General features: G+C 40.1%; 1 protein-coding gene across 1 annotated transcript in view; it reads left to right on the forward strand.

Annotated features, from left to right (window-relative positions):
• Positions 1 to 18,591: 18,591 nt before the first annotated feature.
• Positions 18,592 to 20,580, forward strand: part of LOC112216523 (cadherin-20-like) — a 42,865-nt gene continuing 40,876 nt past the window's right edge. The window contains exon 1 of the mRNA XM_042299142.1: positions 18,592 to 18,987. The gene's annotated coding sequence lies outside the window, so the exon portion shown is untranslated. The remainder of the gene's footprint in view (positions 18,988 to 20,580) is intronic.

Consider the following 20,580-nt stretch of genomic DNA (forward strand, 5'->3'; position numbering starts at 1 on the left):
TCCTAGTCCGCGTGATCAAAACAATCTTGAAGCGTGGATTCCGATTGGTCAGACCAGTGTTGAATGGTCTTGTCGGGTACATCCTGTTTGAGTTTCTGCCTGTAGGACGACCGGAGCAAAATGGAGTCTTGGTCCAATTTGCCGAAGGGAGGGCAGGGGAAGGTCTTGTATGCATCGCGAAGGTTAGAGTAGCAGTGGTCCAGTAGCCTTGTTCTCAAATTAGCTTTGTCAAAATCCCCAGAAACAATAAATCAAGCCTCAGAATATTTATTTTCCAGTTTACATAGATTCCCGCAAAGTTCCTTGAGGGCCGTCGTGGTATCTCAGCATTTGATTGTAAGGAATTCTTGGAAGGGTGAACACAAGGACTTGTTATGATTGTTATGATTACACCATGAGTCATTAATCATGAAGCATACACCTCCGCCCTTCTTCTTCCCAGAGAGATGTTCATTTCTGTCGGCACAACGCATGAAGACACCCAGTGGCTGTACCGACTCTGACAACATATCCCGAGAGAGCCATGTTTCCATGAAATAGAGAATGTTACAATCTCTGATGTCTAACGGGAAGGCAACCCTTGCCCTAATTTCGTCCACCTTGTTGTCTAGAGACTGGACATTGGCGAGTAGTATACTCGTAAGCAGTGGCTGGTATGCACATCTCCAAAGTCTGACCAGGAGGCGGCTCCGTCTACCCCTTCTGCGGCAAAGTTGTTTTGGGTCGGACTCTGGGATTAGATCCAATATCCTGGGTGGTGATCCGAACAAAGGATCCGCTTCAGGAAAGTCGTATTCCTGGTCGTAATGTTGATAAGTTGATGTCGCTCTATTATCCAATAGTTGTTCCCGGCTGCATGTAATAACACTGTAGGAAATTATACATGAGAAAACAAGACTGCATAGTTTCTTAAGGACGTGACGCGAGGCGACCATCTTTTTCAGCGCCATTTTGGTAATGTCCCCACATGACTTGAGTGAATGTGAGCGATAGAGTACCGACCCTTGACTGTGGGGTATAATGCCATATTTGCATATTTCCCCACATGCCTTTCGAGTGAATGTGAGCGATACAGTACCAACCCTTGACTGTGTTTGAGACATGATTGTTGCATTCAAAAAGTTCATTCCTGAAGTCTTCACAAAAAGACTGCCTAAATTGATATGTTTCTAATAAATCTAAACTGTTTATGACCACACATATATTATACATTCCATAAGGAATTTAGTTATGGACTTGTTATACTCAGAAAGTCTTAGATCATGTTAGACCTGGAAGACACAATACACTGGTTTGCCAAGCCATTAGTAATTCTTGTTAGAATCCAGAGGGAGTCTAGCCAACAATTGGGACATTGGATCACTCACAACCTGCACTCATAATGACTGCTATGGTGTAAGATTAAACAAACAAGACTGCCTAAAGCATATTGATTGGAACAACCCTTACAGATTGGATTAGTTTAGAAAAATGAATGTATCTTTGTACAGTATAAGATCAATTAGTTAATGTGCATGAGGATACATAGATATTAAAACAAACTATTCTAAAACTCTACCTGCAACAAAGCATGCTGGGCAATATAATAATGAGGCCCCTCCCGATGCCCTTTTTAATGGAAAACTCAACACAGTCACATAAAAACGCCACATGATTGAAAATATTTTTTTCAACCAAATGTCCTGTTCAGTTGTGCTAAAATATAGGTAAGGTGACAGACATTCCTAACACTGATCTGAATAAATGTCATGGAAAGTCACATCAATTTCTAATGGCTAAATGCACTCCAAACATGACAATAGGAAAGTAAGCACTAGTGTTGAAAATCATAACACTTTGGAGATACAGGTGGTCTCCTGGTTGGAAACTGACTGGAAAAGGCTGATTCTCATATTTAGTCTTGCATTCTAAAAGCCTGTGTTTAAGATGAGACAACGTATTGACAGATCTAGAGGCCTAATGTTTAAGTTTTAAACATGTCACAGTGTAGAAAACTCCTTGCTCCCACCCCCTCCCTCTAAGAATAGTAAAGATTCTATATTTACAGTTAGTAAGAAATCATGAGAGCATTATCTAACGTCTCAAATTGCACTTTATTCCCATGTAGTGCACTACTTTTGACTACGGCATGATTTGACTCTAAGGAATATATTCCTTTCTTCTGGAGAAGAATGTCATAATAGGAAGGTACAGAAGTCCTAGAAATGTCACATTACCTTAAACTCATAGGTACACAGTACTGAGCCCCTGGTTGAAAGTGCAAAAGCTATAGAAACCTGAAACCTGCTATAGACCTAGACTGTATCCCAAATGACACCTTTTTCCTATGTAGTCCACTTTGACCAGAGGCCTATGGGGATTACAAACACTAGAGTGTTTGTCTTTTAGCCAAATATCCTAAAGATAAACACCCAAAGAGCAGACAAGACAGGGTATGTCAGCATCTCAGACTGGGTAATTCACAAAACTCCTCCGAATGCCTATCTGGTTGAGAAACATCTCTATTTCAGAAATAATTGAAAGTGACTGTTCTTAAAACAGTCAGTTGTTTGGTAGGAGAGGATAACCCCTAACATTAACCATAACCCTAACCTTAACCCCAAAACCTAACGTTAACCCTAAACCTAGCTCTTAAACCTAAAACTAACTATAGCTCCTTATCCTAATCATAACCCGAACACTAATTATAACCTTAGCCTAAACACCCTAGAAATAGAACACACACACACACACACACACACACACACACACACACACACACACACACACACACAGTGTGATCCAAAGTTTAGTGTTCATGGTTCATCATTAAATATGTTGGAAAAACAGGTGCCAAAGTATATTTTTATCAAGCTGACAGGGAGAGTATTGTTTTGTGTCTTTTTTTGTCTGGATGCTCTTTATCTTTAAATCACATGTTCCATTCTTTTAAGAAACACAGCTAGACCACTTGTGGTGGTAGGCTTTTCATTCAGTCTCGGCACACGCACGCAGACACAGTGGTGGAAAAAGTTCCCAATTGTCCTACCTGAGAAAAATTAAAGATACCATGATAGAAAATGACTAAAATACGACTTGAGTAAAAGTCTAAAAGTATTTGGTTTTAAATTTTCTTAAGTATCAAAAGTAAAATTATAAATCATTTAAATTTTGTTATTGTCACGCCCTGGTCTAAGTATTTTGTGTTTTTCTTCATGTATTGGGTCAGGCCAGGGTGTGGCATGGGGTTTTTGTATTGTGGTGTGTTTTGTCTTGGGGTTTTGGTGTGTGTGTATTGGGATTGTAGCTAGTGGGGTTATCTAGCAAAGACTATGGCTGTCTGGAGTGGTTCTCAATCAGAGGCAGGTGTTTATCGTTGTCTCTGATTGGGAACCATATTTAGGCAGCCATATTCTTTGAGTTTGTCGTGGGTGATTGTCCTTAGTGTCTTTGTTCCTGTCGCTGTGTTAGTTGACACAAGTATAGGCTGTTTCAGTTTTCGTTACGTTTTGTGTGTATTCGTGTTACGTTTGTTTGATTAAACATGGATCGCAATCTACACGCTGCATTTTGGTCCGACTATCCTTCACCACAAGAGAACCGTAACAGTTATCTTAAGAAAACCAGACAGCATAATTTTCTTGTTTTATTTTTATTTACAGATAGCCAGGGGCATGCTCCAACACACAGGCATCATTCACAAACTAAGCATGTTTAGTGAGTTCCCCAGATCAGAGGCTGTAGGAATGACCAAGGATGTTCTTTTGATAAGTGTGTGAATTAGACAATTGTATTGTCCTGCTAAGTATTCATTATGTTATTAGTACTTTTGGTTGTCAGGGAAAATGTATGGGGAAAAAAGTATAATTATGGGTGCTTTAGCTGATGGTGGGGTGAAAGGGCTGGGTTTTGATGAATATATAAGTTGTAGGATTTTAGGGGCTTGACCCAATACTGGCCAATCAGAATTTGCTCCATCGCTAAATATGTGATTGCTTCAAGATGTGTATTTAAGGTATTTTATATTGTATTGTCATCAAGCCCAATCACACAGTAGGGCATGGATGTTCATCCTATCATTTGCAGATTGCTATTGTTAATTATTCAAAAGTAGGTTATAATATGACTAGTTATGATACACATGTAGGCCTATCCAGTTTTTTACAGTAAAAAGTTGCCTAATATTTGGCTTCAACATGGAAATATTATCATATAATACATTCACATTTCAAAATGGCCATGCCAGAGCCATGGACATGCTCACAAAACATTAAATAAGATTAGACTACCTTCACCGTTGATAGGGCCTGTAGCAAATTTGCCACATGAAGAGTTGTTAAGGTAAACCAACAGGCAAATATCAATAGCCTCAGCACTACAGACAGGGATCTTTACGTCCAAAGGAGGAAAATGGAAGACTCAAAAAGATACATTTAAAACAAAAATGTTTTTACCCCTCTTTTTCATGCTATCAAATTGGTAGTTACAGTCTCGTCTCATCGCTGCAACTCCCATACGGACTCAGGAGGGGTGAAGGTCAAGAGCCGTGCTTCCTCCCAAACACAACCCAGGAAAGCCAAGCCGCACTGCTTCTTGACGCAATGCCCACTTAACCCAAAAGCCAGCCGCAACAATGTGTTGGAGAAAGCACCTGTCGAACCTGTCAGTGTGCATTGCATCCAGCCAGCCACAGGAGTCGCTAGTTTGCGATAGTACAAGAACATCCCTGCCGGCCAAACCTTCCCCTAACACGGACAAACCTGGGCCAATTGTGCTCCATCCCATGGGTCTCCCGGTCGCGGCCGGCTGTGACAGAGCATGGCTTCGAACCAGGATCTCTAATGACACAGATAGCACTGCGATGCAGTGGCTTAGACCAGTGGTTCCCAAACTTTTTATAGTCCCCTACCCCTTCAAACATTCAACCTCCAGCTGCGTACCCTGTCTAGCACCAGGGTCAGCGTGCTCTCAAATGAAGTTTTTTGCCTTCATTGTAAGCTTGTCACACACACACACTATACAATACATTTATTAAACATAAGGAGTGGGAGTTTTTGTCACAACCTGGCTTGTGGGAAGTGACAAAGAGCTCTTATAGGATCAGGGCACAAATAACAATATAATAGTAATCAATCATTTTGCTCTTTATTTAGCCATCTTACATATAAAACATATTTGTTCTTCAAAAATTGTGAATAACTCACCACAGGTTAATGAGAAGAGTATGGTTGAAAGGATGTACTTAACTCTGCAATGTTGGGTTGTATTGGAGAGAGTCTTAGTCTTAAATCATTTTCCACACAGTCTGTGCCTGTATTTAGTTTTCATGCTAGTGAGGGCCGAGAATCCAATCTACATAGGTACGTGTTTGCAAAGGGCTTCAGTGTCTTAGCACGATTTGCCAAGGCAAGAAACTCTGAGTGCAGACCGATCCAGAAATCTGGCCGTGGCTTGTGATTAAATTACATTTTCACAGAACCGCTTGTTTTAATTTTGATGAGGCTCTCTTGTTCAGATATCGGTAAGTGGCCTGGAGGCAGGGCACGAAAGGGATAATGAATCCAGTTGCTGGTGTCGTCTGTTTCAGGAAAGTACCTGCGTAATTGCGCACCCAGCTCACTCAGGTGCTTCGCTATATCACATTTGACATTGTCTGTAAGCTTGAGTTCATTTGCACACAAAAGAATCATACAATGATGGAAAGACCTGTGTGTTGTCCTGGTTAATGCAGACAGAGAAGAAGTCCAACTTCTTAATCATAGCCTCAATTTTGTCCCGCACATTGAATATAGTTGCGGAGAGTCCATGTAATCCTAGATTCAGATCATTCAGGCGAGAAAAAACATGACCCAGATAGTCCAGTCTTGTAAGAAACTCGTCATCATGCAAGCAGTCAGACAAGTGAAAATGATGTTCAGTAAAGAAAACTTTAAATTCGTCTCTCAATTTAAAAAAATGTGTCAATACTTTGCCCCTTGATAACCAGCGCACTTATGTATGTTGTAAAAGCATTACATGGCCGCTGCCCATATCATTGCATAGTGCAGAAAATACACGAGAGTTCAAGGGCCTTGCTTTATCAAAGTTAACCATTTTCACTGTAGTGTCCAAAACATATTTAGAGATGTCAGGCATTCCCTTGGCAGCAAGAGCCTCTTGGTGGATGCTGCAGTTACCCAAGTGGCATCGGGAGCAACTGCTTGCACACGCGTTACCTCTCTATCAGTTCAGATACCAACACATCTTGACCACCAAAGTCCATTTGATGTCACAAAGCTCTCCAGTACTAAAAATATCCTCTCATGTTGTCCTGGTTTCCAGTGGTTTGCAGAAGAGAATGTCTTCCTTAATTGACCCCCCATTAACCTAACGGACATAGTATACCAAGAGCAGGCTCGCCACGTCTCTTAACTCATCTAGCTAGATGTAACGCATATAATTCACTGGCTTGTATGCGGTGCAGTAATTGTTTCAAAACATCTCCTGCCATGTCACTGATGCGTCGTGAAACAGTGTTTTCTGATGAAGGCATTGTCTGTATTATGTTTTTGTCATTTCCGTCAGCATTGTCCCGTGGCAGCAGGAAGAATTAAGTCCTCCACAATAGTATGGGGCTTGCCTGTCCTAGCCACTCGGTAGCTCACCATATAAGACACTTCTAGCACCTTTTTAATGGTATCTGTTGCTTTTATACATGTATTACTACTCGAAAGTCATCTTTATTCTCGCTTAAAAAAACCCTGTGGCTTATTTTTCAAATTGTCATATTTAATTTCTAAATGTCTGTTCAAGAGTGAAAGTTTCCCGTGAGAGATTGACGGTTAATGTGATTGGATGTTAATTATTTGATTAGGATACCTGTATTTCACATTTTGTTGTTATTTCACTGAACCCTAGATGATTTAATTGTATTTTTGGCAGTGAAACGAGGCTACTCTGGCGAGAAAAAAACCTCACCCAAATGTATAGCCCCGTTGGAAAATATAAATGGACTGTTTGAAAATGTTAGTAAAAAAAAGAATAATAATTTGAATCACATTTTTATTTGGCGTACCCCCGACGGCATTGAGTACCCCACTTTAGGAATACCTGCCTTTAGACCACTGCCCCGCTCCTGGTGGTCCCACATCTTGATGTTGCTAAACAGGCTTTCCAGACACTGACATCTTTCATTCAATGGACATCGCACATAATGAGTCCAAACTTTTCACAGAAGCAGATCAAAGTTTTAATGCAAAGAGAAAGTGGGGATGTCCAATCAACCTTATACTGCTCCTAAATATGTGTTAAACACATTATGGAACCATCTTACAGATCACATTCCCACTTTTCCAGAAATAGCAGACAGCTCCTAAATTGCATTGCACATTGTCAGCATAAAGCCGGAGTAGTGAAACATTCTAATAAGTTTGGTTTTTAATCAAATTAAACTAAAATCAAGATATCTGATCATTTTAACAACAACAATATTTCTAAATAGGTTGGGGTCAGAAGCATTATATCATAACATCACCAGGATAAAAAAGACAACGCTCTTGAACCAGGCTTCGTTATTATAGCCTTGCTGCTCCCAAACTTTATATTTTAACAAAGCTAGCTTTGGTGATTAAGATTTATTTTAAAGCGGTCGAGCTAAACCCTTTATTGATAGGCTTAGTTACTTGGCGAATGCATTGTGAATGAAATTGACACCACCTGCAGTGAATGAATTAAGTGTTAGTTAAATCACTGTAATTACATGGTGTTGTTGTTACTCGATTGTGTAAAGTTAATATCGGTTAACTCTGTCAGAGTGAAAAATACATGGGAGGGGCTTCATTACTATTATTACCCATCATGAGTTGTTGCAGGTAGATTTTTAGAAAAGTTTGTTTTCATAATTTCATAATAATTTAAAAAGGCACACACAGCCTACATATCAATACCAATACATACACACAAATTATATAGGTTTAATAGGAGAGAGGCATTGTGCCGTGAGTTGTTGCTTTATCTGTTTTTTGAAACCAGGTTTGCTGTTCATTTGAGCAATATGATATGGAACGAAGTTCCACGCAATAATGGTTCTATATAACTATACTGTACGATTGTTGAATTCTGGATTTGGGGACTGCGAAAAGACCCCTGGTGCCATGTCTGGTTGGGTAAGTGTGTGTGTCAGAGCTGTGTGTAAGTTGACTATGCAAACAATTTGGGACTTTCAACACATTAATGTTTCTTATAAAAATAAAAAGTGATGCAGTCAGTCTATCCTCAACTCTTAGCCAAGAGAGACAGGCATGCATAGTATTTCTCATTTATATCAGCACTCTGATTACAATGAAGAGCAAGACATGCCACTCTGTTCTGGGACAACAGTAGCTTAAATATGTCTTTCCTTGCAGCACTTGACCACACAACTGGACACAAATGACGATGAGACAAAACTAGAGGCTGCAGGACTTGCTTTTTGAAGTGTGGTGTCAAAAAAGCAGAGCATCTCTTTATTACGGACAGACCTCTCCCCATCTTTACAACCATTGAATCCATATGTTTGACCATGACAGTTTACAATCTAAGGAAACACCAAGTAATTTAGTCTCCTCAACTTGTTCAACAGCCGCACCACTCATTACCAGAATCAGCTGAGGTCTAGAAATTAGTGATTGATTTGTGCCAAATACAATACTCTTAGTGTAAGAGATGTTCAGGACCAGTTTATTACTGGCCACCCATTTCAAAACAGAATGCAACTCTTTGAAAAGGGTTTCAGTGACCTCATTAGCTGTGGTTGCTGATGCGTATATATGGTTGAATCATCAGCATACATGGACACATATGCTTTGTTTAATACCAGTGGCGGGTCTTTGGTAAAAAAAAAATAGAAAAGACTAGAGGGCCTAGAGAGCTGCCTTGCGGTACAGCACCCTTTACATGTTTGACATTAGAGAACCTTCCGTTAAATAAAACCCTTTGAGTTCAATTAGATAGATATATCTGAATCCATGATATGGCAGAGGTTGAAAAGCCATAACACATCATTTTTTTCAACAACAGGTTACGGTCACTAATATCAAAGGCTGCACTGAAATCTAACAGTACAGCTCCCACAGTCTGTGCAGTACATGTTGAGTGCCCTTCTCTATAAGCATGCTGAAAGTCTGTTGTTAGTTTGTTTACAGAGAAATAGCATTGTATTTGGTCTAACACAATTCTTTCTAACATTTTGAATAGAGCTAGCAGCAAGCTAATTGGTCTGCTGTTAAAACCAGTAAAGGCTGCTTTACCACTCTTGGGTAGAGGAAACTCATTTGGCTTCCCTCCAGGCCTGAGGACAAATACTTTCCTCTAGGCTAAGATTAAAGATTTGACAGATAGCAGTGGCTACAGAGTCAGCTACCATCCTCAGTAGCTTTCCATCTAAGTTGTCAATGCCATGAGGTTTGTCATTGTTGATCGACAACACTACTTGTTCCATCTCACCCACACTAACTTTACAAAATTCAAACCTTGCAATGCTTTTATTTAATTATTTGTATTTTTATGCATAAATTTGATGGCGACATTTCCTGCCTAAGTTTGTCCACATTGCCAATAAAGTAATCATTCAAATAATTGGCAACATCAATTAGTTTTTTGTCTTCTACAAACCAATACCAAACTAATCAGGTGATTATTCGAGGAAGCAAAGTTTCAAATGTCATTAATCATGTGCTTCTGATAAAGTGATACAGGCATCGACACGCTGCTTTGAATGTAAACTGCTTAGCGATTTCGATTTCTTCGTATCAAAGATAACATCACTGCTCTTTACTAAGACATAACTAAGGCCAGTGCTTGAAGTGGGCTTTCTACTGCTAGAATATTGGCTCAAATATGAGTAGAGTATTGTGCAGGCACCTAAATAGCAACAGTAATACATTTTAATGTATTACTTTTCCATTGTGCTTTACTAGTGGAGGCCAAGTATTTAAAAGCTGAATCCTCCAACAATGGAGAGTGTCAGTTCATAGCGTAAAGTATACCCACTCGCTTAGAAACTATGCCTTAATTTATAACACAGCCGTATGTCTACTTAATAAAAGAAACAAAACATTTGTTGTTTTTAACACAATCACTTTGATGGGGAAACATAAAACATTCATGTGTACCTCTAGCTTATAGAGTTAAACTGGTACAACACTTCCACTCACGAGTGACCAAAAAATAACAACCCTAAAGCCACACCCCCACTAAGCCACCCCTCCAATATAATTTCCCACTGTGCCTTTCCTTTTCTCGTGTATTGTAGAGTTACTACCCATGACTTTAATTGTTAGTGACAGAGATTATAGTTGTTGAATCTTTTCAAACTTAGTTAGGTTGCTTTCAACAAGTGAGTTCTTAGGTGTAAGTTATTTTTCAAGTTTTAATTAATATGTATCTCAAAAGGTTTAATTTTAGTATTAAACAGCGGCCTGGAACTTACAGTTTATACAGTCTACACCAGGCCTGCAAATAGGTCGCTAAATTCCCAGAAATTCTGCTTGAAATATTTCAGATTTCCTGCTTATTCCTAGTGATGGGGAAGTGGAGTGTCCTGAAGTGTTGAGTATTTCCAGACAATTTTGTCAAAAATAGGTTCATTACTCAAGGCTTTGATCAACACAGTGTAAACTAGTTCCAGCTGGTGGTCAAAATAATTTCAAAAAGCATTATAGATGACCTGGAACACGCCATATCATGTGTGCAGTGTAGCGTTTTACCGTAACCAATACCAAACCAATCAGGTGGTTGTTCAACGAAATAAAGCTTTGGACGTCAATGATCACATGCGTCTGATAAAGCGACAAGCATCTTCTGATAAAGCGACACAAACATCAGCACACTGCACCAAAGTAAACTGCTTAGCATAACATCACTACTTATTCACTCCCATTTACAAAATGTCAGTAACTATTCAACATTTACAGAGTATTTCTGGAAATCTCAGTTACAAACCTTGTGTAAGTTCACTAGCAGCGTGAACTTGCAGAAAAACCATTTCAGTAACGGTTGCAAATTAACGGATTGGATTAGTTTATATGAACGTATGTTATTTATCTTTGTATAACATAAGATTAATCAATCATGTACATGCAAAAACACCAACAGAGAGTGTTAAAAAACAATATCTGTTTTTAATTTACCCGCATTAGAGCATGCTGGGAAATATGACAACGCTTATAATACAAATTTGCCTGACTAGCATAACTTCTTCAAATGTTCCTGAGATACATGATATTTTTATAAATCAGGGCTAAAATGTTGCCAAGTCCGCTCCGCATTAACCTCAAATGAACACCTCAGTTTCTTGTTTCATATTTCTCCTGCTGGCTGAGGCTCACTCCAGGCTGTCAGCTGTCACTGCACATTTCAGGATGTGAAGGCCAGGGTGTGGGGCCGCAGCATAGATAAATGAAGACTTTAGATCCGCAATGTGATTGGTCAATAATCTAACACGTCTAGGGTGTGTTGTGTGGTTTTCAGCTTTTAACACATTCATTGTAGGAATTAACACAACATGTGTTGAAAATGTACACAAATCATGTTATGCCAACACGGTGATTGTGTTAAAAAGTAACAACAAGTCGTCCTGCAGCACTGGGTGCCAGAAAGCTCACCACACAAAGTTCAGAATCGTTACTAGTCGTCCTCACTACAAGCTCCATTCCTCTGTCTCCCATTCCTCTCACGCTTCAGCCAACTCCTCCAACTGGGCAGGAACTTCTTTCTTTATTTCTTTGGGTTTTGGTTTAATTTTGTTCAGAGTGCTTTTTCTGTCTTTAAACCACGTTTTTTTGTGTTTAATGTAAATAATGAAGTCGGAGCAACAATGCTGACTTTCATGCATCCATAATGTAGAGAAATGTCATGTTGCATGAGCATGGATTGCTTTTTGCAACTGCTTCTTCAATTATGTGCGTCAATGTGTTTCTGTGTTTCTTTCAACATAAATGCTTTTCTTAACAATCGTCATTATCAGTACTTTATGTCTAGACCATTTATCTAAGCTTCTGTGGTTTCACTTTTCTATCTCCGATTCCGCTGCATAGCGTGGCAGGATATTGCAGCAGCAGGGACAAGGACAGGGTCATGGAGATTAGGGGTTACTGGGAGTGACGGGGGGGGTTGGAGGGTAAATATCAGTGCCGAGAGACATGTTTTCCCTGGTCTCCCTGACACAAACACACACACAAATTCCTGATGTTTTCAGCGGACCCCGCTTTTCTAAACTCCGCTGAGCTACGCTGTCTCTTCGGGTTCCCGTCAGCGCATCAGGGCCAACTAGCATCTGATCCCCAACGGAATACAGCATCAACCGGCCCGAGGAGAAGCCTTTTATCCCGAAAAGAACGCCACTCCATAGCTATGTGTCACAGGGAAGCAAGTGAAGCTTCTGCCATGAGGTTAGAAAGCGGACGGGAAGTTTGAAGGTGTCGGTGTGAAAGTCGACTCTATTGGCCCTGGTCAAAAGTAATGAGCTACATAGGAATAGAGTGCCAACTGGAACGCATCTGAGTCTGGCGAGGTGGTGGTGGTGGGGAAATGTGGAAAGGTCACGTTTGTAAAGATTTGTCATCTAAAGTAGGAAGACACAGCAAGCTAGCTCCAAGACAGAGCACATTGAACTACTGTAGCTGCAAAACACTATAACAGCTTATCGTGAAATTGTCAGGGTTGGATAGGTTACTTTCTAAATGTAATTCGTTACAGTCAAAAGTTACCTGTCCAAAATTGTAATCAGTAACATAACTTTTGGATTAACCAAACTCAGTAGCGTAATCTGATTACATTCAGTTACTTTTAGATTACATTCCCCTTAAGAGGCATTAGAAAAAGACAAAAATGTATGTTACCAATTGAACAACATCTATGGAAGAACAAATCAATGTTAAAGTTTACATAGCTGGCCATATATGGATATTACATTTTACTTTATGGGTTGGTTATGTAGGATTCTTCTAAACCATCGCTTTCTTTTACGATTAAATTATACCTTTACATTAAAAAGCAAAGTCTATCAGAATTCCAGTCTTTCCAATTAATGTTTTACCCCTTGATCTGCAAGAATAGGACTTGGAAATATAGACTAGCCAAATTGTTTTACCTGAGCATGACCCCCAATCTAAGGACTTATTAGCTCTGTTGTTTATGATGTTGTCCACTGGTTTCAAAAACAATGATTGATAGGCAGCTTAAACGTCTTAAATTCAACCATTATTGGGTTCAAATACACATTTAGATTTGTGAACAGCCAACCGCAATCCGTAAGGCGCAAATAGCTAAATGAGAGAGCAGCAGTGTGATTCACATCAATATCCTATGCAGATATCAATAATAAGTGATATCCATATCGACGTAAACTACACCGCTGTTGTCATCCTTACCTCCAAGCGTTTATTCAAATTGGATAATCTTTGGATGCCGACAGCAGTCACGCCATTGGAAGAAATAGCTTGGACTGTAACAAACAAATCCTATTCCTGTGCTTTTCCCGCGATCCATCAAACACATTTGGTGTGTCAGCATAGTGATCTCTGACTTGTGATCAGACTCGTTCAGGTGGAACAAACTTAAACATTGCGTTATACACCCACCCATCCTCCCTGACTGATATCCCTCCTATTGTTTCTGCCTCAAGTAGCCTACTGCCTTTATCTTTGATTATACTCCACAATACTTTTTCATGTGCCTGTCACAAATGTCCAATAAGTAATTTGTTTCTGTTTCACAATAACCTGTGGTAGTGGGTTGGAATGTCATAAATCTTGCTGTCATAATTATATAAAACATTGATTACATCCCAAATGGCACTCTATTCCCTATATATTGTACTACTTCTGACCAAGGTCCACCTTTTCCATATATAGTGGACCACTTTTGACCAGAGCCCTACAGGCCCTCATCCAAAGTAAGACATAATATAGGGAATAGGGTGCTAATTGGGACACAGACATAGTTCACTCTAAATTACCTAGTGCCTAATTCCTGCTGTCTTACAATTATAGAAAACATCCTGTATTTTGTCTTCATGGCTCTGGTCAAAAGTAGTGTATACAATACACTGTAAAAAAAAAGAAATGATTGTTGTTTTTATGGGAGTTTGACCCTAATTCATTTATTTGAACCTCGTTCCAGTGATTGACTCAGGCGTGGCCAAAAATAACTACCTGCTAACCATGCCCCCACTAAGCCACGACCTCCAAAGTACTTTACTTGTTTTTTTAAAGTGAATTGTACAGTTAATACCCATGCCTGTATTTGTTAGTGACATAGACATAATTGTTGATTTCATTCATTTTCACTCCTGTGGCCTTCCCCAAGTGACTTCCTAGGCGAATGTTATCATTCAAATTATACTTTTTATGACAAAACATATTTTGAGGCCAAGTTTTACCCAAATACAATGGCCTGAAAGTCATAGTTTACAGGCAACATCAGGCCTGCAATTAGGGTTGCATTATTTTTTTACTTTCCGAGATACCATGGTTGAATGATTCAAACTTCCTATTCCCTCCCGTTTCCAGGAGTTTCCCAAACAGGATTTTGTATCCCATCTGCAAATCAGATTATGCTGGTTTTCAATGTGATGTGTAATTCCTATTTGAATCCAGCCAGTTAGAATATCCAACACATTTTCACCCGCAACCTTATATTCAGAATGACTGTCAGGATTAGGCATATTGTTTAAGTAGACTACCTAAACCATTAAAACTGGAACAATCATTTTAGTAAAGTGTGCAATATATCTAACCAGCTGATTGGATTTGTTATATAGAAACATGTATGTTATTTAACTTTGTGTAGCATAATAATAAACAATCAATGTACATGCGAAAACAGATACTCAAAACAATCCTGTAATATTTTCAAACCTTTGTTTTACAGTAATTTACAGGTAACTGGCTGCCAGTAAATTAACAACAAAAAATTCCAATTCAGCATAAGTCATTCAGAGGGGTGTCCACATTTTGTGAAGGTGGAGAGTTGTTTGAATTCAGGGTAAGTGATGTTACAATTCTCCTACTTTCCACAAGGGGTCTGTGTTTTGCATGTTGCTCCTATTTTGTGTGTGCTTGGGTTACTTTCAACAATGGAAAATGATTCATTTGTGTGCTTTGCCTTTCTGATTGTACAATGCCTTGCAAAAGTATTCATCCCACGGACCACCATTAAATTGATTATTAGAAAATGGAAAGGATATGGCACCACAACAAACCTGACAAGAGAGGGTTGCCCACCAAAACTCATGGACCAGGCAAGGAGGGCATTAATCAGAGAGGCAACAAAGAGACCAAAGACAACCCTAAAGGAGCTGCAAAGCTCCACAGCAAATATTGGAGTATCTGTCCATAGGACCACTTTAAGCCGTACACTCCACAGAGCTGGGCTTGATAGAAGAGTGGCCAGAAAAAGCCATTGCTTAAAGAACTAAATAATGGTATTCGCCAAAAGGCATGTGGGAGGCTCCCCAAACATATGGAAGAAGGTACTCTGGTTAGATGAGACCAAAATGTAGCTTTTTGGTCATAAAGGAAAATGCTATGTCTGGTGCAAACTCAACACATTTCATCACCCCAAAGACATCATCCCCACAGTGAGGGTGGGGATGATGTGGGAAGTTTTTCATCGGCAGGGACTGGGAAACTGGTCAGAATTGAAGATATGAGGGATGGTGCTAAATACAGGGACATTTTTGAGGGAAACCTGTTTCAGTCTTCCAGAGATTTGAGACTGGGACGGAGGTTCACCTTCCAGCAGGACAATGACCCTAAGCATACTGCTAAAGCAACACTTTAGTAGTTTAAGGGAAACATTTACATGTCTTGGAATGGCCTAGTCAAAGCCCAGACCTCCATCCAATTGAGAATCTGTGGTATGACTTAAAGATTGCTGTTCACCAGCGGAACCCATCAAACTTGAAGAAGCTGTAGCGGTTTTGCCTTGAAGAATGGGCAAACATCCCAGTGGCTAGATGGTGGTTCTACATAGTATTGACTTTGGGGGGGGTTATAGTTATGCACGTTCCATTTCAGTTTTTTTGTCTTATTTCTTGTTTATTTCACAATAAAAAATATTTTGGGTCTTCAAAGTGGTAGGCATGTTGTGTAAATCAAATGAAACAAACCCCCCCCAAAATCCATTTTAATTCCAGGTTGTAAGGCAACAAAATAGGAAAAATGCCAAGGGGGGTGAATACATCCGCAAGCCAATGTATATGGCTAGGGTGTCATTTGGGAGACAACCAGGTAGTATTTATATCTGGTACATTGGAAATGACCATGCTGTACACAACTCTACTCCACTTTCATAAATCAACACATAAATCTGATCTGCCGTGCTCGGAGTCACCACGTCCTCTCATAATTTCCCTTTGTTTTTATCTACAGTATACGTGGAAGAAGACATGCTACGCTTTATCTGAGCACCTCAAAGACATGAGGGATCACTTTGTAGTCTACTTTTTGTAGTCTGTGCCACTTTTAATCTTGGGCAGAAAAAAGTATCTCCTCCTTTCTTTCGTCTCTCATCTCAGTCAGACGACATGGACGATTTTCTCTCTCTCTACCTTTTATTTTTTTCTGCTATCTTTCTCTTTTTCAGTTCTACCGTTTCATGACCAATTTGTTAATGTAACTACCAGGTGATGGGAACAAGTTATTGTTGCTTCCTCCCTTTTGGCCAATCGACAACTCGTTAGTTAGAAGGGGTGGATTTTATCCTGGAAGCTTTACAACACACCATGTCTCTATTACATTATGCATATCACACCAGACCTATGTCCAGATTAGCAGAACAACCAGAACACAACTGAATCCAATTTCTATGCTGTATCTATGACCATTGTGGTGGACCCCCTCTGGGGGCTTTCTTCCTCCACCCCTAGAAGACTGAAAAGACAAAAAAAGAGTCCTTCTCTTCGATAAGACCATACGTTCAATTTGTTCTGTCAATTACGATCTCCCGGCCTGCCAGTGTGATGGAAAGCGCTGCTCAATGAGGTGGAATGTCACCCTGTCAAACCCCGCCCCTCTCCCCCGATTGGCACCCCGCCCTGACAAAGCGGGAACGAGAGGGACCGAGAAGGGCCGAGACCCCCTGTCTTTTCTGGGGGCTCAGTCAAGCTTTGTCTGACAGATTGGCTGAAGCACTAACCAGTCAGGTCTTCAGAGAAGAAAAGAGGTCGGGGACACAGGGAAAAGAAGAATGGGCTGGCAAATGAGAAAGAGACATATTGAAAGGGACAAGAGAGGAGAAGGAGGGAAGGAGAAAAAACATATTGAACTTGATGGAGAGAGTAACCTTTTGTCCATATGTGCTGTGGGGGACGACAACAGCCGTCATCTGTGTTTTCTGTACCATACAACAGACTGAATTACTCTGTCAGGAAGATGAGAGGCTGGAAAGGCTTGGAGAGGAAAAAAGAGCATTCTGTTCTCAGAGAAAAGATGTCTCGAGAGAAGGAAAGAAATATGACTTGCAGTGCACAAGGGGAAAATGGGTTATGTTTGGAGTACTGTAGTTATATCACTTTTACAATATCAAAATAGCTTGGAACAGTTGATAAAAAAGAGCCACTGGTCACATAATGATAGTCTACTAATGAAATATTAATGGTAAAGCATTTTATTTGGTATAGCACATTTCACAAACCCAGAGTGCTTGCAAAATGTAATGAAACAAAACCGACACCATGTCACACTGCCTTCCTCTAATATATTTTAATTTACTATCTAAGCATGGTTGAATAATTCCTGCAATGTTCTCTCTCCTAGTTTATTTAGTGGAAAGAAGTAAGGAAGAAAAATCATGCACAAAGATTTTATCCCAAATGGCATCCTATTCCTTATATCGTGCTTTACTTTTGATACACTGTGTAGGGAATAGGATGCAATTTGGGACCTTGTCAAAAACACTCAACTTTACCATATTAATTTAATGATTGCCTTAAATGAAACATTGGTTTTTCTTCCTGCTCCTCCCTCTTTACGGATGATAATTTATCTATTCTAAACAGGGATCAGATTTTCCGTGACCATGTTTAATGCCGGCTATGTGCTTTGTGTGTATTGGCATGCATCTAATTTTCTACAGTCTTTACGCAAATTTGGTAAATAAATTGCTTTGTCTCTCGTTGGGCATTGCAGTGATATATAATGTAGTTTTAAGTTTGAACTTTAATGTTATAAATCCCTGTACAGATCCATCTGTCCGTGTACGACATGCTCTCATTAAAATGCATAAGGGTGGAAGAGAAGAAAAAAATGTCTCCATCCCCTTCCTTTCCTCTCTCTCCCTCATTCTCTGCTTTCCACTTCACTGCTCAAGGAAATAAGGGAATGAGTGCACACCCTTCTCTCGCGCACTCCCCCCGCCACACACACAAGGCACTTCATTCACTTGCAAATACAGAAAGATGAAATTAGTGGCATTTGTGGCACAAGAACCCGCCCCTCACCCCGCCCATCACCCTGCTCCTCTCTCTCTCTCTCTCTCTCTCTCTCTCTCTTTCTTTCTCTCTCTCTCTCTCTCCTCCCTTTCTCTGCTCTTCGCAGAATTCCTGTCCCCTGCTTCAGGTTGCAGATTGCTGGATTATGATGGATCAAGAGGGCTGACCCCTGATTGTGCACAGCAGAAAATGGTCCTTTAGTCTGATTGGCTCCTGGGGGGATGACACTGTGGATGAGAGTGTGGAGATGGAATGAGAGAGAGAGAGTGGAAAGTAAAAGGGAGAGAGGAAGAAGAGTGCGTAGAGAGCGAGAGAGAGAGAGAAGGGGAGAGAGAGAAGTAGAAACTTTTCAAAGAATGACAGCCAGTATAGTTGAGAGGGAGCATGGACCCAAGGTGACTCTATAGGGAACTGATGCACTGCAGGCAGTTACTTCCACAAGTATTACAAGGGGAATTTAGTGAGTTTTGAGAGAAAAGAAGAAGAGACAGATAAGAGAAGAAGAGCAAAAACTGTCTGAAAAGGACAGAGAAAAAATAAATAAGGAAAAATAGAAGGTAAGGTGTGGAATTTTAATTGATTCTGACTCCACGCTAGAATGCTTTTCTACATGATAATCAATGAGAGATTTCAATTAAACGCTTGACTGGGTGTTACAGCTTTTCGTTTGACTGAATATTTGGAGTATTCAGAAACGGAAAGAGAAACCTGTGAAAAATGTGACTGGCAGAGATGATGCCAGTGTGGGAAAACTAGCTAACTGAAGCTGTAACCGGTTTTTCAGTATAGAGAATCGGTCTGTAAGAATGCTTGTCTTGTACAGCAGGATATTTGGCTGTCAAGAGATGACCAGAGTATTACGAGTGAGTTTTGGTCTGTGAGAATGCTTGTGGCAAAGTACAAACTTGTATAACTTCAATATGAATCGGAGTTCAAACTGTAGAGGCTCATTCTGTACACGTCTAGCCTTGTCGGCAGTTCAAACACACTGTATTATTAGGTCTGCTTTTAGGGACTTTAGTTTAGCATTCAAACCTCACAACTCACTCACAGTGAAGTCTTACATTTTTCTAACATGAAAAGGAGGTCTTATTTTTTAAAACTCTTCTCCAAAACCATTAAGCTGTTTCCTGTCTTGTAAATTGAAGCTGGGTAACACGCCAGTGGATTGACAGCTGTAATCAGACACAGCTAGAGGCACAAAGGATATTGTGATTATTATCTGTGTCAAAAGTGGGGACGATTAATGCTCATTCATGGAACTGAGTGACGCACATCATGCTGATGTGTTGCTGTGTTTTCTCTATAATAACTAACAACTGCTTCCCAGGGATCCTGGATGATCCCAGGCGATGTCCTAAATGACACCCTTTTCCCTATGGTCAGAAGTAGTGCACTATGCAGGGAACTGGATGCCTTTGAGACACAACCCAGCTAGGACTCAACCCAGTTAATTTGTGGTGAAATGACACTGATTGCAAACTTTCCCGATGACACTCATGCTCCATGACATCATTTCCATGCACCAGTGATCGGGATGAATGCCAGTTTGTATGATTTAATTTCTCCATAAATGACAAGGTTTCCACCCCACTCTGAGAGAGAGAGAGAGAGAGAGAGAGAGAACAAATTAAATCATTTTTATATTGTTGTAGAAAAGCATAGGACAAAGCAGAAAGGAGTGAAACATTTAACAATTTATTTTGCCCCTCTTATGACACTGAGGGTGCTAGTCCACTGATGCAGCAGACAGACAAAGTCACACAACTGGGTTCAGAGTACAGAAATCCTATAATTGAAGAGGCTCACATGTGGCCCCCAGAACACATAGAGACAGGAAGGAGATGGATTATGTTTATTCATTTGGTTGACTATCTGTTTTCATGAAGCAACCACGTGTTTATGCCTTGTGTTTTTTTCAGTCTAACATGGGTGGGAATCTGGTATCCCATACCAGGATTTTACCTTTCAATCCTCCATACATTCATCCTTCTCTGGGGACAAAGATATGAAGTGCCCCGATAGTGTCTACTTCCTCAACTTTCTCCACCATGCTAAATCAATTGTGGTTAACAAATTAGCCATGACGTATCTTCCTGTGGTTCCCCACAAGGGGTTTTACGATGTTGGGAGCCCAAAATTGGCCTTCT

This window comes from Oncorhynchus tshawytscha, linkage group LG16, assembly GCF_018296145.1.
Source record: "Oncorhynchus tshawytscha isolate Ot180627B linkage group LG16, Otsh_v2.0, whole genome shotgun sequence".
NCBI lineage: Eukaryota > Metazoa > Chordata > Actinopteri > Salmoniformes > Salmonidae > Oncorhynchus > Oncorhynchus tshawytscha.